Source organism: Bufo gargarizans, chromosome 9, assembly GCF_014858855.1.
Source record: "Bufo gargarizans isolate SCDJY-AF-19 chromosome 9, ASM1485885v1, whole genome shotgun sequence".
NCBI classification, from domain to species: Eukaryota; Metazoa; Chordata; class Amphibia; order Anura; family Bufonidae; genus Bufo; species Bufo gargarizans.
This window is the reverse complement of record NC_058088.1, coordinates 31,386,985-31,400,796: the sequence shown is the minus strand read 5'-3', so window position 1 is coordinate 31,400,796 and position 13,812 is coordinate 31,386,985. Positions and strand designations below refer to the sequence as shown.

Sequence of the window (13,812 nt, the reverse complement as noted above, 5' to 3'; positions counted from 1 at the left end):
TCGGGTTCGCCGGGTTTGGATGAACTTCAGGTCAAAGTTCGGGTTCGGGACCCCTTTGAAGTCAATGGGGACCCAAACTTCACTTTATTATTTTCCTTTATAACATGGGTATATCGGAAAATAAAGCATTCTTAAAACAGAATGCAAAATAATATGGCCATTTAGGGGTTAAAAAAAAACAAAACAAAAAAAACTCACCCCATCCACTTGATTCTTTTATCTTCACTGAACAGGACCTGCCAAAGGACCTGCGATGTGCGCGATGATGTCACCGCTTTCTCCCATGTGGTGAGTGCGATGACATCATCACTGCTGCAGTGCGATCAAGTGGATAAGGTGATTTTTTTTTTTACCCGTAAATGGCCATATACTTTTGCATTTTTAAAACACTAAAATGTTGTTTATTTGTAAAAAAATAAATAAAAACAACTTTTTTTTACTGAAGTCTGGGTTTGGGTTCGGTGTTTGGTTGATTTTATTATCTTCCGTTATAACATAGTTATATTATTTTCCAATATAACTATGTTATAACGGAAGATAATAAAATCAACCAATTACCGAACCCAAACCCAGACTTCAGTAAAAAAAAGTTGTTTTTATTTATTTTTTACAAATAAACAACATTTTAGTGTTTTAAAAATAGTAAAAACAAAAACATATCTCCATAATAATAGTGACCTGCAGAATAAAGTATAAATATCATTATTATAGTACAGTTAATATCGGAAAAACAAAGCACTATAAACAAAAATAAATTTGGAATATGCTGTAATAATTTCATTGCTTTAAGTCTTGTATAACTTTAGTGAAGACCACATAAATCTATTAACTTATACTGTATGCTTATTTCAGACACTTATGCATAGGGTGTGCTAATAATGCCTGATAGGTGGAGTCTCACGTCTCGGAGAAAGGGGGTCCCCTGAAATAGCCGAGGAAAGATTTGATTTTAGTCCATGGACTAGTCAGTCATTTCTTCTTTTTCCTCCTGTATGTAGCCATTGTCACCTTCCCTATATTACCTTATAAAAATTATAGAACCTCCACTCTCCCGATATGTGGCACTCCCACTAATTAGCCATAACTTTATCCTGCGGAAATGGATACCCCTTGAATTTGTAGTATCCAAGACCAGGGCATACTCGTACTATTATGGTATCTGCAATGTTTTACTGTTTTATATGCAATGTGAATGTAATGACATGTAATACACTTTGTTTGCCAGCAGATGGGGTACAGTTGGCAATGTTTGGTAACAGGAATGGAACTTACCATTCCATTCCTCCCCTATTGGTAGGAGTGGGCTGGTCTGACTTCCCACCAAAGGTGGCGCCGAGCTAGAGAGAATCATTTTAATTTATAATGGAGAAAGTGAAAACTGAGGGAGCATGTGCTCCATCTCCTGCTCTTCCAGACCTTGTGGATCACAGAGGTGTCTCATCTAGGAGGACATCATTGCCCCAGAGAAACTGCAGAGTCCTAGTCAGCAGAGTGATTAAGCATTTAAGCAATCAAGACTCTGCTGCAAGTGGTGGGTAACACATTAAGACACCATCACTGCAGTTCAGGACAGGCATAGCTAAAAGTCTGCATCATATAGTGGAAAGCTACAGGTGCCAGAGAAAATCTGTAGGGAAGGGAATCTGGAGAGGGAGAACATCAGCTAGCAAACTGCCACATTGCCAGCCACCATACCCACCAGCTGGGAGAAAAGAGACTGCACTTTGTACAAACTGTTCCTAGATATGTGGCTATCTGTCTTTTGCACTCAGTAAAAAAAGATTTTCTAAAGTCTCTGTCTGGTTTCTCCATCATCACCTTTTTTTTCGCTTCACCGAACCCCAGGTAGCGACGGATTGAGGTAGGACACTGTGACACAACAACACTGGGCTACTACCACTCCTATCCTCTGCACTGTCTCCTCGGGGGCTGACTGCAAATTGAAAGAAATTAATGGAATAAATTATGTTATTGTGAGATAAGCAATGGACTCAGTTACAATAATTTAGAAACATACATAAATCATAATACGGTTTAAAATGAGTAATGTATTATATTTTTAACATGGTTTTATTTTAGACAAAAAATCATGGAAAAAACTAAGATAAAAACATCCTGCACGGTATGATATACAAATCTGCGGATGTCACTGGCCATATTATTGAAGAAAACCACAGAAATAAGATAATAATGCACTTAGTAAAGTAGATGCAAGCATTATATATGGACAAAGTCCTCACTCTGATATGATACAATCTGAGACACTTAGCCAATATATTTTGATCAAAACACATCTGAGCCCGCCTACCAAGCGCCAAGGTGGTCTCAGGTCAGGCGGGTCCTACGCTAAACCTACCTAAGCCATTGGGCTTCTATGTTCAGGAGCGCAGACCCCACACATATGGTGTGCTGCTCCTAGTCACCTCCATGTGCATCAAACAACCAATGGGAGGAGGAGCGAGCGCACCCATATGTACCACCTAATCAAGGCGGCCTATTGGATAGGAAGGGCAAAAGTGCAGAGGAATGCTACTCCCAAGATAAAATAGGAGCGCATTCACAAATAAGATAAAAACATACTGCACAGTATGATATACAAATGTGCGGATGTCCCTGGCCATATTATTGAAGAAAATCACAGAAATAAGATAATAATGCACTTAATAAAGTAGATGCAAGCACTATATATGGACAAAGTCCTCACTCTGATATGATAAAATCTGAGACACTTAGCCAATATATTTTGATCAGAACACATGTTCTTATCTTAGTTTTTCCCGTGATTTTTAGTGACTTTCTAGTATCCAGTTTTTTCACATTAGGCAAAATTCTCACTTCAGTTATTTGGTCAGTTATTTCCATCAATAAGGCTACATGCACACAAACGTATTTTGTTTTCGTGTCCGTTCCATTTTTTTGGGCAGGTAGGATGCGGACCCTTTCATTTCAATGGGTCAGCAAAAAATGCGGACAGCACACCGTGCTATACGGATGTCATCCGTTTTTTTTGGCGGATCTGCAATTTGCGGCTCGCAAAACACATACGGTCGTGTGCATGTAGCCTAAGGCCTCTTGCGGATGAGCGTTGCTCCCGCAGCGAGTCTCCCGGCCTGACCTCCCAGCGCTGCCGGGGCGGCCACATAGCATTATATTGATTTATGATGTTATGTAACACTTACAGTTCTGAAATGTATTGGATAACACTGGGCATAATGCTATGTGAATCCCGTCAGTGCTGGGAGGTCAGGCCGGGAGCTGTGATGTGGACTCGCTGCGGGAGGAACGCTTGTCTGCCAGGGGCCTTATTGTGAGCTAAACCTGTAGTGAAGCCTACTCGATAGAGAAAAGGTATAATGGAAAGATTTGCACCTGTGCTATGCTTTTGACTCATATCGTACCTGGTGTGGAAATAACTGACCAAATAACTGAAGTGTGAACATGGACTTACTTGTAATTATTGCAATCATTTTTTTATGTTTTACATTTTTGATGTGTTGTCTTCATTGAGTTCCTACTGAGATGTTTAGGGGGAAAAAATACACCATAGCCAGCCAACCATGCTGCAAATTTTATTTTTTTAAATGCCACTTAGGCTACTTTCACACTTGCGTTTGCAATTCCGCTCGTGAGCTCCGTTTGAAGGAGCTCACGAGCGGACGCGAACGCCTCCGTCCAGCCCTGATGCAGTCTGAATGGAGCGGATCCGCTCAGACTGCATCAGTCTGGCGGCGTTCAGCCTCCGCTCCGCTCGCCTCCGCACGGACAGGCGGACAGCTGAACGCTGCTTGCAGCGTTCAGCTGTCCGCCTGGCCGTGCGGAGGCGTGCGGATCCGTTCAGACTTACAATGTAAGTCAATGGGAACGGATCCGCTTGAAGATGAGCCCATATGGCTCAATCTTCAAGCGGATCCGTCCCCCATTGACTTTACATTGAAAGTCTGAACGGATCCGCTCAGGCTACTTGCGAACTTAGAAATTTTTCTAAGTTATTAATGCAGACGGATCCGTACTGAACGGAGCCTCCGTCTGCATTAATATGATCGGATCCGTTCAGAACGGATCCGATCAAGCGCAAGTGTGAAAGTAGCCTTACCCAAAACCTGCACCTCAAAAAGTACATGCATGTACTCTGTTTCTAAAATCTCATAGACTTACAGCTAATACCAATTTATTTATTTTTTAAAGGCCAGAAACACCAGAAAAAAAAACTGTGGGGAAATTTATCACGAGTGGACTTTTATGACTTTTTCTATTTTTACCCCACTCACTCCAGTTCTCCAGTTTTGAAAACTAGGTGGGAATGTGGACTCGGCCTGAGTTAAACTAGATTTATCAACTGCGAAAAAAAATGGTCACAATCTTACTCCATCATAAGGGGCGGAGTAGAAAATGCAGTAACAAACATATCCAGACAGAAGTGTTAGACTTGAAGGATTCACCCAATATCTCGAAGATGATGAGACATTTGCTAATCTTTTGACTGACTTTAAAATTGAAGTCAACGGGAAGTTGCTGGCGAGGTTTTGAATGTGAACCATAAAGTGGAAAATGCCCGTCTTCCACTACAGGATCCACTGAAGATATTGCCTATGTGGACATAGACTCAGAATTGTAAGTAAATTTGCCCTGCTAGTAAATTTCTGGGAGCGGGGTGATTGTGATTCTGAGCCAGTGAGGCATTTTAATTTGTAATGTCAGTGTAAAGTGCTGGTAATTTGTACCCGTCATTCAGCAGTTAAGCCAGTCATTAGGGGTTAGGTTCGACTTGGCAGTTTTTTCCTTTGATCATTTTGATGCATGTCAGGCATAAACCCAAGTCACAACATGTGTGCTTTTCTCTAGTCACCGTATACCTACAGAAATCACACACATCTACATGTCGAAATGTTATTTTGGCCAAATTAGGTTCCTTTCACCACCTTCACCCCATCCTCCAAAATGTTAGTAACCTGGGTTCATGTGAACCATGCATCTCTGGATTGTCTTAGGGCTCTTTCACAACAGCGCGTTTTCCATCCGAATGCAATGCGTGTAGTGAACGCGTAGCATCCGGACATGAGCGTCGCTTTTCATGCATTATCTCTGCGTTCAGGAAAAATACCAGCAAACTAAATTGGACTATAATGTGAGTTATTCACACAGCCCCGGCACCATAGAAGTGAATTAACCTTGCCTGAAAAATGGAATGAATCCGGATGCAATGCCTTTTTTTGACTGATGGTTGGCAGATATGGATTGTTATTCTGCAGTTTTTAATAATAATAATATTTATTTATATAGCGCCACCATATTCCGCAGCGTGGTGAGCACGGAGACGTCAGCGCAGGTCCTGCTGAATGAAGATAGAAGGTCCTTCTATCTTCATTCAGCGGGACCTCCCCTGACGTCACTGCGTGGTGAGCGCGATGACATCAGCGCAGGTCCTTTTGCAGGTCCTGCAGGAAGAAGAAAGAAGACGATACCGGCTGCGCGAACAAGTGGATAAGGTGAGTTTATTATTTATTTTTTTTAACCCCTCAATGGACATTTTAGTTATTATTCTGTATTAAGAATGCTATTATTTTCCCTTATAACCATGTTATAAGGGAGAATAATAAAATCGACAGAACACCGATCCCAAGCCCGAACTTCAGTAAAAAAAAAAAAGTCCGGGTTCGGTTCTGGGAACCACATTCAGTTTTTTGTCACGCACGTGCAAAACGCATTGCACTCACGCGGAAAAAACTGAACAATGGAACACAATCGCAGACAACACTGACTAAGGCTACTTTCACACTTGCGCTTGATCGGATCTGTTCTGAACGGATCCGATCATATTAATGCAGACGGAGGCTCCGTTCAGTACGGATCCGTCTGCATTAATAACTTAGAAAAATTTCTAAGTGCGAAAGCAGCCTGAGCGGATCCGTTCAGACTTTCAATGTAAAGTCAATGGGGGACGGATCCGCTTGAAGATTGAGCCATATGGTGTCATCTTCAAGCGGATCCGTTCCCATTGACTTACATTGTAAGTCTGGACGGATCCGCACGCCTCCGCACGGCCAGGCGGACACCCGAACGCTGCAAGCAGCGTTCAGCTGTCCGCCTGTCCGTGCGGAGGTGAGCGGAGCGGAGGCTGAACGCCGCCAGACTGATGCAGTCTGAGCGGATCCGCATCCATTCAGACTGCATCAGGGCTGGACGGAGGCGTTCGGGTCCGCTCGTGAGCCCCTTCAAACAGAGCTCACGAGCGGACAGCAGAACGCTAGTGTGAAAGTAGCCTGAAATTGCGTGCCTACTCGCGCGGGTTTGCCGCAATGCATCTGCAACGCATCCGGACAAAATCCGTGACGCCCGTGTGAAAGAGGCCATAGGGTTCCTGTACAAAACAAAATTAACTGGCTAATATACAACTGAAACACTAGGACTTAGGGCCCTGCTCGCAAGAGCTTACAATCTATTTCTCCAATCTGGTGAAAAACACCTGCAATCCTGATACAATCGGGATTGAAAAAAAGCACACAATGAACTCAATTGCACACAAATCTGATTCAATTTACCTGCAAAACTGTCAGTTTCTTCCTGAGCAGATCCTGGCACAATTTGTGTTGCTCATGTGAAAGTGGCCTTAAAAGGGGTTCTCCAGGAATTAAAAAAATGAAAATACTTAAATATTATTTTATAATACATATATTCACAAATACCTTTCATTACTTAGAATGGCTTGCTTTGTCTAGGGAGCAATCATTAGGCAAAATAAAATGGCCGCTGTCCTATCAGTACACACAAAACCTGTCCTAGTCACACAGGAGGACAAGTTAGGCTGGGTTCACTCGGGCGAGATTTCCGCGCGGGTGCAATGCGGGAGGTGAACGCATTGCACCCACACTGAATCCGGACCCATTCACTTCTATGGGGCTGTGCACATGAGCAGTGATTTTCACGCATTACTTGTGCGTTGAGTGAAAATCGCAGCATGCTCTATATTGTGCGTTTTTCACGCAACGCAGGCCCCATAGAAGTGAATGGGGCTGCGTGAAAATCGCAAGCATCCGCAATCAAGTGCGGATGCGGTGCGATTTTCACGCATGGTTGCTAAGATGACAGTCTATTCCTTGTATTATTTTCCCTTATAACATGATTATAAGGGAAAATAATAGCATTCTTTAATACAGAATGCTTAGTAGAAGGTCAATTGAGGGTTAAAATTTTTTTAAAAATTAACTCACCTTCTCCTCTTGATCGCGTAGTTGCCGATCTCTTCTTACTTCCTTAATCATGAGCTGCCGGCTAAATGACCTGTGGTGACGTCACATCACATGGTTTATCACCGTGGTGATGGACCATGTGATTGGACCATGTGATGAGCTCAGTGACGTCACCACGGGTCCTTTGACAGGTCCTGAAGAAAGAACAGGAGACCGGTGTTCTGCCAAATCTCTATACCTTGCGAAAAGTCTATACCGGAAGTGACGCGGCCGCACAGGAATCAGCTGGAGGAGGGTGTGTGCGGCGCTGTGCAAGCGCACATCCACTGGCTTAGCAAACAATCATTGCAGTGCCCGCGATAGAAGTACTTCGTGCACCACGCATGCGCACTTAGGGGTATAGAGATTTTGCAGCACAAAATGTTGCATCAGATCTCCCTACCCCTGAGCGCCTCGGTATCCAGCACTCAGCTCTGTGGTAAGGATGAACTGCAACTGATGATTTGTGCGCACGTGCGCACTCAGGGGTAGGGAGATCTGATGCAACATTTTGTGCTGCTAAATCTCTATACCCCTAAGTGCGCACGCGCGGTGCACAAAGTACTGCAATGATTGTTGCTAAGCCAGTGGATGTGCGCTTGCGCAGCGCCGCACACACCCTCCTCCAGCTGATTCCTGTGCTGCAGTGTCACTTCCGGTGCGGCCACGTCACTTCCGGTATAGACTTTTCGCAAGGTGTCGAGATTTGGCAGAACACCGGCAGCTACGCGATCAATTGGAGGAGGTGAGTTAATTTTATTTATTTTTTTAACCCTCAATTGACCTTCTACTAAGCATTCTGTATTTAAGAATGCTATTATTTTCCCTTATAACCATGTTATAAGGGAAAATAATGACATCTACACTGAACCCAAACCTGAACTTCTGTGAAGAAGTTCGGGTCTGGGTACCACATTCAGTTTTTTATCACGCTCGTGCAAAACGCATTGCACCCGCGTGATGATAACTGAACAACGGAATGCAATCGCAGTCAAAACTGACTGCAATTGCGTATCTACTCGCGCGGGTTTGCCGCAATGCACCCGGGACGCATCCGGAGCCAAAACGTGACGCCCGTGTGAACCCAACCTTACTTCACCACAATGAGCTATAGTGCTGCCTCATCCTCCTCTCTGCTCTGCTTGTCAGGAATTGTGTGCGAATGGAGATGATGAGGAGACATGAGAGGAGGGTGAGTTGGGGCCAATGAGCAGCAGCACTTGTTTACAGTCTCAATTACCACAGCAACACATTACCACAGCCTGTCCTGTCTGTCCTCTCTGTACTTCATGTCTCCTCATGAACTAAATTCTCCAGAGATTCAGCTAAAGTTCTTATCTACTGTATTCAGGATCATAATCCCTGACAAGCATAGCAGAGGGGAGGATGAGGCAGCTGTTGTGAAGTAACTTGTCCTCATGTGTGATCAAGACAGGTTTTGTGTGAACTAATGGGAGAGCGGCCATTTTGTTTCCCCCTGATGATTGCTGACAAAATGAGCCATTATAAATAATGAAAGGTATTTGAGAATATATTTATAATAAAGTAATATTTAAGTATTTTCATCTTCTTAATTCCCGGAGAACCCTTTTAAGGTGGATTTAGATGTGGCGACAAGCAGCCAATGGTCGGGAAGGAAGCGTTTCTCCCCGACAGTCAGCTGCTCGTTAAGTGGAGTTGAAGCTCTGCATTTATATTCAGAGATCATCTCCAGAGTATGAAGACAAGGCATCGCTGCTGCCATCGCGTGTCCCCATACATAATCATTGTGTCTGGGCTACTACCACACCAACGATCATTTCATCCGATAAACAAGGGTTTTGCTCGTTCATCAGGTGATCTACAGCACCTTTACATGGGTCGATTAACGAAAAAGAGCGTTCGTAGAAGCATTTGTTCCCGATAATCGGCCGGAACATAGCGCTTTCTAAATCAACCTTTAGGCTCCTTTCACACAAACAATATGGATGCTCTCAGGGTGCGTTCAGTGAAACTTGCACCATTTTGCAAACAAGTTCAGTCAGTTTTGTCTGCGATTGCATTCAGTTTTTTTTTCGCGCGGATGCTATGCGTTTTTCACTGAAGCCCTATTAACTTCTATGGGCCCAAATCTGCCCCATGTTAATGAAAATCTCCTCTACTTAGCTGGTACTGTACTACATTGCCAATCGTCCACATGAAAATCTGCATGGAAAATCTGTACATTATATGCACCACGTGCATGTGAAGTCTTTCACATGTCGGCTTCCGTGTTTCCTCTGTGAAGATGTCCATGGGCCGCCAGTCAAGTTCTGCAAATTGCGGATTGCACACGGGCAGCATCCCTGTTTTGCGAATCCTCAATTTGCGGACCGTAAAACACGGCACGGTCGTGTAAATGTAGCCTAAAAGGCATCTGGGACCAGCACAGGTGCCTTCAGCTGCCAAGCGCACAGCCAGCAGGTCAGCCAGTTTCACAGGTACAAATCTGCTGACAGATGGACTTTAGGCCTCTTTCACACAAGCGAGTTTTCTGTCAGGGTGCTTCAGTGAGAAACGGAATGCATCCGGATACAATCTGGATGCAATGCGTTTTGCACTGATGGTTGCTAGGAGATGTAGATTGCTATTCATCAGTTTTTTTCACATGCGTGAAAAATGCATCAAAAACTGACTGCACCAGTGTGGAAAAAAAATTATAAATAATTTAACTCACCTTAATCCACTTGTTCGTGCAGCCGGCATCTCCTTCTGTCTTCATCTTAGCTGTGTGGAGGAACAGGACCTGTGGTGACATCACTCCGGTCATCACATGATCCATTACCATGGTAAAAGATCATGTGATGACTGGAGTGACGTCACCACAGGTCCTGTTCCTGCACACAGCACAGAAGACAGACAGAAGAGATGCCGGCTGCGCGAGCAAGTGGATTAAGGTGAGTTAAATTATTATTATTATTTTTTAACCCCTCCAGCGCTATTTTACTATGCATTCTGTATTCAGAATGCTATTGTTTTCCCTTTTAACCATGTTATAAGGGAAAATAATAATGATCGGGTCTCCATCCCGATCGTCTCCTAGCAACCGTGCGTGAAAATCGCACCGCATCCGCACTTGCTTGCGATTTTCACGCAACCCCACTCATTTCTATGGGGCCTGTGTTATGTGAAAAACGCACAAAATAGAGCATGCTGCGATTTTCACGTGAGTTTTCAAGTGATGCGTGAAAATCACCGCTCATGTGAACAGCCCCATAGAAATTAATGGGTCGGGATTCAGTGCGGGTGCAATGCGTTCAACTCACGCATCGCATCCGCGCGGAATACTCGCCCGTGTGAAATGGGCCTAAGAGATCCAGCAGACTAGGCCGAAGTTCAGAGAACCTTTCTCTCTGATACTTCAGCTGCCAAAGAAGCAACTTTGCTACCAGAGTACTTATAAAGGAAAGAGACCAGCCATCTTACAAGTAGTGTCGAGCGCGAATATTGGAATTGTGAATTTTAATCGCGAATATCGCCACTTCGAGAATTTGCGAATATTTAGAATATAGTGCTAAATATTCGTATTCACGAAAAGTGTTGAATATTCTAATCGCAAATTTATTACGAATTTATCGCAAATATATTACATTGCCAATTTTCGCAATCAAGTAAACAATGACTGGAGATCACGAATTCTCGAATTTGAGAATTTATGGCGCATATTCAGCCCAAAATTAGCGAAATATTGCGAATTTGAATATTTCCTACGCCACTCATCCCTACTCCTATAAGAAGGTCTAGAACCAACATCAAGGCAATTCAAAATAAAGGCAGCAATACGGGTGCACCTAGCTTTTCTGCTGCCTGAGATAAAAACTGAAACACCCCGCCCCCCCATGCCAAATTCTCATCCTAACCCCTTCCTTCAGAACATTATATGCAGCAATACAAAACATACAGGGTGTTACAGTGCCAACACCTCTTACATCCAGTGACGTCTCCTTTGATGTAGATGTTCTCTTTCTTCATCTTCTCCATTCGGACCAGACCACCATGATGATTTAGTGCCGTAAATATGTGTCCCACAGTAATAGTGCTCACCAAAGGCCCATCAATAGTAATAATTCTTTGCCACTTAGTAGTAAGCAGATGTGGTTGGGAATTCTACAGTAAGTGAATTTAATCTTTCCTGGAATAAACACGTCTATCCTAAGATAAAAAAAAGAAATGATATAAGGGCAGACTAGATGGACCAGGTGTTCTTTTTCAGCCATCAATCTTCAATCATCAATCAATCAATCTAATAGTGCACCTACAGTTCCCCCAACAGTAATAATGTCCACACCAGTGATGGTCAGTTCGCAGTGTTCGCCTGCACACACAGCGAACTGACCATCACTGGTCCCCACTGTCCCCCAGAAGTTATAATGCCTCTATAGTGTCTATACTAGTAATCATGTTCCCCATAGTCCCTCAGTACTAATAAAGCCCACTGTAATGCCCCATTATTAATAGTAGTAATAATTCTCCTTAGGCCTCATGCACACGACCGTTGTTTTGGTCCGCATCTGATATGCAGTATTTGCGGCTTGGATGTGGACCCATTCACTTCAATGGGGCCGCAAAAGATGCGGACAGCACTCCGTGTGCTTTCCGCATCCGTTGCTCCGTTCCGTGGTCCGCAAAAAAAAAAAATATATAATCTGTCCTATTCTTGTCCATTTTGCCGACAAGAATAGGCAGTTATATAAATGGCGTCCGTGCCGTTCCGCAAATTGCGGAACGCACACGTACGCCATCAATTGGCAGACCGCAAAACACACAACAGTCGTGTGCATGTAGCCTTATGTGTGCCAGTAGAAAAATGCCCCCTAATGTGTGCCAGTACAAAAAAATCCCTCTTTTAATGTGCGCCAGTACAAAAGATGCCCTTTATAATGTGTGCTAGTAAAAATGCCCCCTTAAAATATGTGCCTGTAAAAAAAACTTATATTGTGTGCCAGGTCAAAAAATGCCCAGCTTCTGTGTGCCAGTACAAAAAATACCTCCTCTTAGTTCCCCCAGTAGTGGCAATGTCCATATAGTGCCCCCATAATGTGTGCTAATGCCCCCTTCTGTGTGCCAGTACAAAAAATACCTCCTCTTAGTGCCACTCAATGTCCCCAAAGTGTCTCCCGCATAATGTGTGCCAGTACAAAATGCCCCTATTTAGTAGCCCCATTAGATGTCCACATAGTGCTCCTCTCCCCAATACCTGAGTGTGCCGTGAGACAAGAAAGGGTGTGCCTTCCATGCACTGTGTGGACAAGGGAAAGGTACGGTGAAGGCTGCCACCATGGTCTGTGAGTATTACAACCACAGCTATATAGCCACTACCACTCCTCCCCTCTGGGTCGTGAGGGCAGACTTTATGGCTACAGACTTCACGGCACACGGCTTGGGCTATCTTGCTTCGAGTGCTCGCCACACTACTAAGATAGACTGACGGCTGTATGATTTGGCTAATTTATGGCTAGACATGTGCCTTATCATAAAATAGATGCATCTATGGCAGTCTGCATGCCTGCTGTACAAAGTACTCCAACTTTTGGAAGGCGTAGTTTTTCGCCTTTTTCAAGGCATAAATGTTAGTAAATTTGCTGGGGCCAGGGTATCGGCCCTGGCACGGCTCCTGACACGCCCAAAATCTGCCCCCAACTGTCAAATCAGCACAAAACCAGCGGTGCAACTAGTTTAACAACTAAGGCCTCATGCACACGGCCGTTGTTTTGGTCCGCATCCGAGCCGCAGTTTTTGCGGCTCGGGTGCGGACCCATTCACTTCAATGTGGCTGCAAAAGATGCGGACAGCACTCCGTGTGCTGTCCGCATCCGTTGCTCTGTTCCATGATCCGCAAAAAAAAACATAACATGTCCTATTCTTGTCCGTTTTGCAGACAAGAATAGGCAGTTATATCAATAGCTGTCCGTGCCGTTCCGCAAATGACGAAACGCACACGGACGCCAATCCGTGTTTTGCAGATCCGCAATTTGCAGACCGCAAAACACACAACGGTCGTGTGCATGAGGCCGAAGGCTACATGCACACGAACGTTGTTTGTTTCCATGTCCGTTCCGTTTTTTTTGGGAGATAGGATGCGGACCCATTCATTTCAATGGGTCCGCAAAAAATGTATATCTGCATCCGTATGTCCGTTCCGTAGCCCCGCAAAAAAAAAAAAAGTCCTATTCTTGTCCGCTTTAGACATTGTTACAATGTATCCGCAAAAAAAACGGATGGCATACGGATGTCATCGGTTTTTGTTTTGCGGATCCGCAATTTGTGAACCACAAAACATATACGGTCGTGTGCATGTAGCCTAAAAAAGTCCCTTGATAAATTACCCCCACTGTATTTTGCTTTTACCAAGCCGGCCTGGTCATTTGTCTGCATAAGGCCTCCTGCACACGACCGTTGTGTGCACCCGTGGCCGTTGTCCCGTTTAACGTGTTTTTCTGCGGTCCCATTGACTTTCAATGGGTCCGTGGAAAAATCGGAAACTGCACCGTTTGGCAGCCGCGTCCGTGATCCGTGTTTCCTGGCCGTGAAAAAAATAGGACCTGTCCTATTTTTTTCACGGCCAACG

The 13,812-nt window shown here is 44.2% G+C and overlaps 1 protein-coding gene across 2 annotated transcripts in view; it reads left to right on the top strand.

Annotated features, from left to right (window-relative positions):
- LPAR4 (lysophosphatidic acid receptor 4) overlaps positions 1-13,812 on the top strand; it is a 66,542-nt gene that overhangs the window by 7,598 nt on the left and 45,132 nt on the right. The window contains exon 1 of one of the 2 annotated variants that reach the window (XM_044305991.1): positions 4,591-4,611. The exons of the other annotated variant lie outside the window; for it this stretch is intronic. The gene's annotated coding sequence lies outside the window, so the exon portion shown is untranslated. Of the gene's footprint in view, positions 1-4,590; positions 4,612-13,812 lie in introns of those variants that run through there. 2 annotated transcript variants of the gene reach the window in all.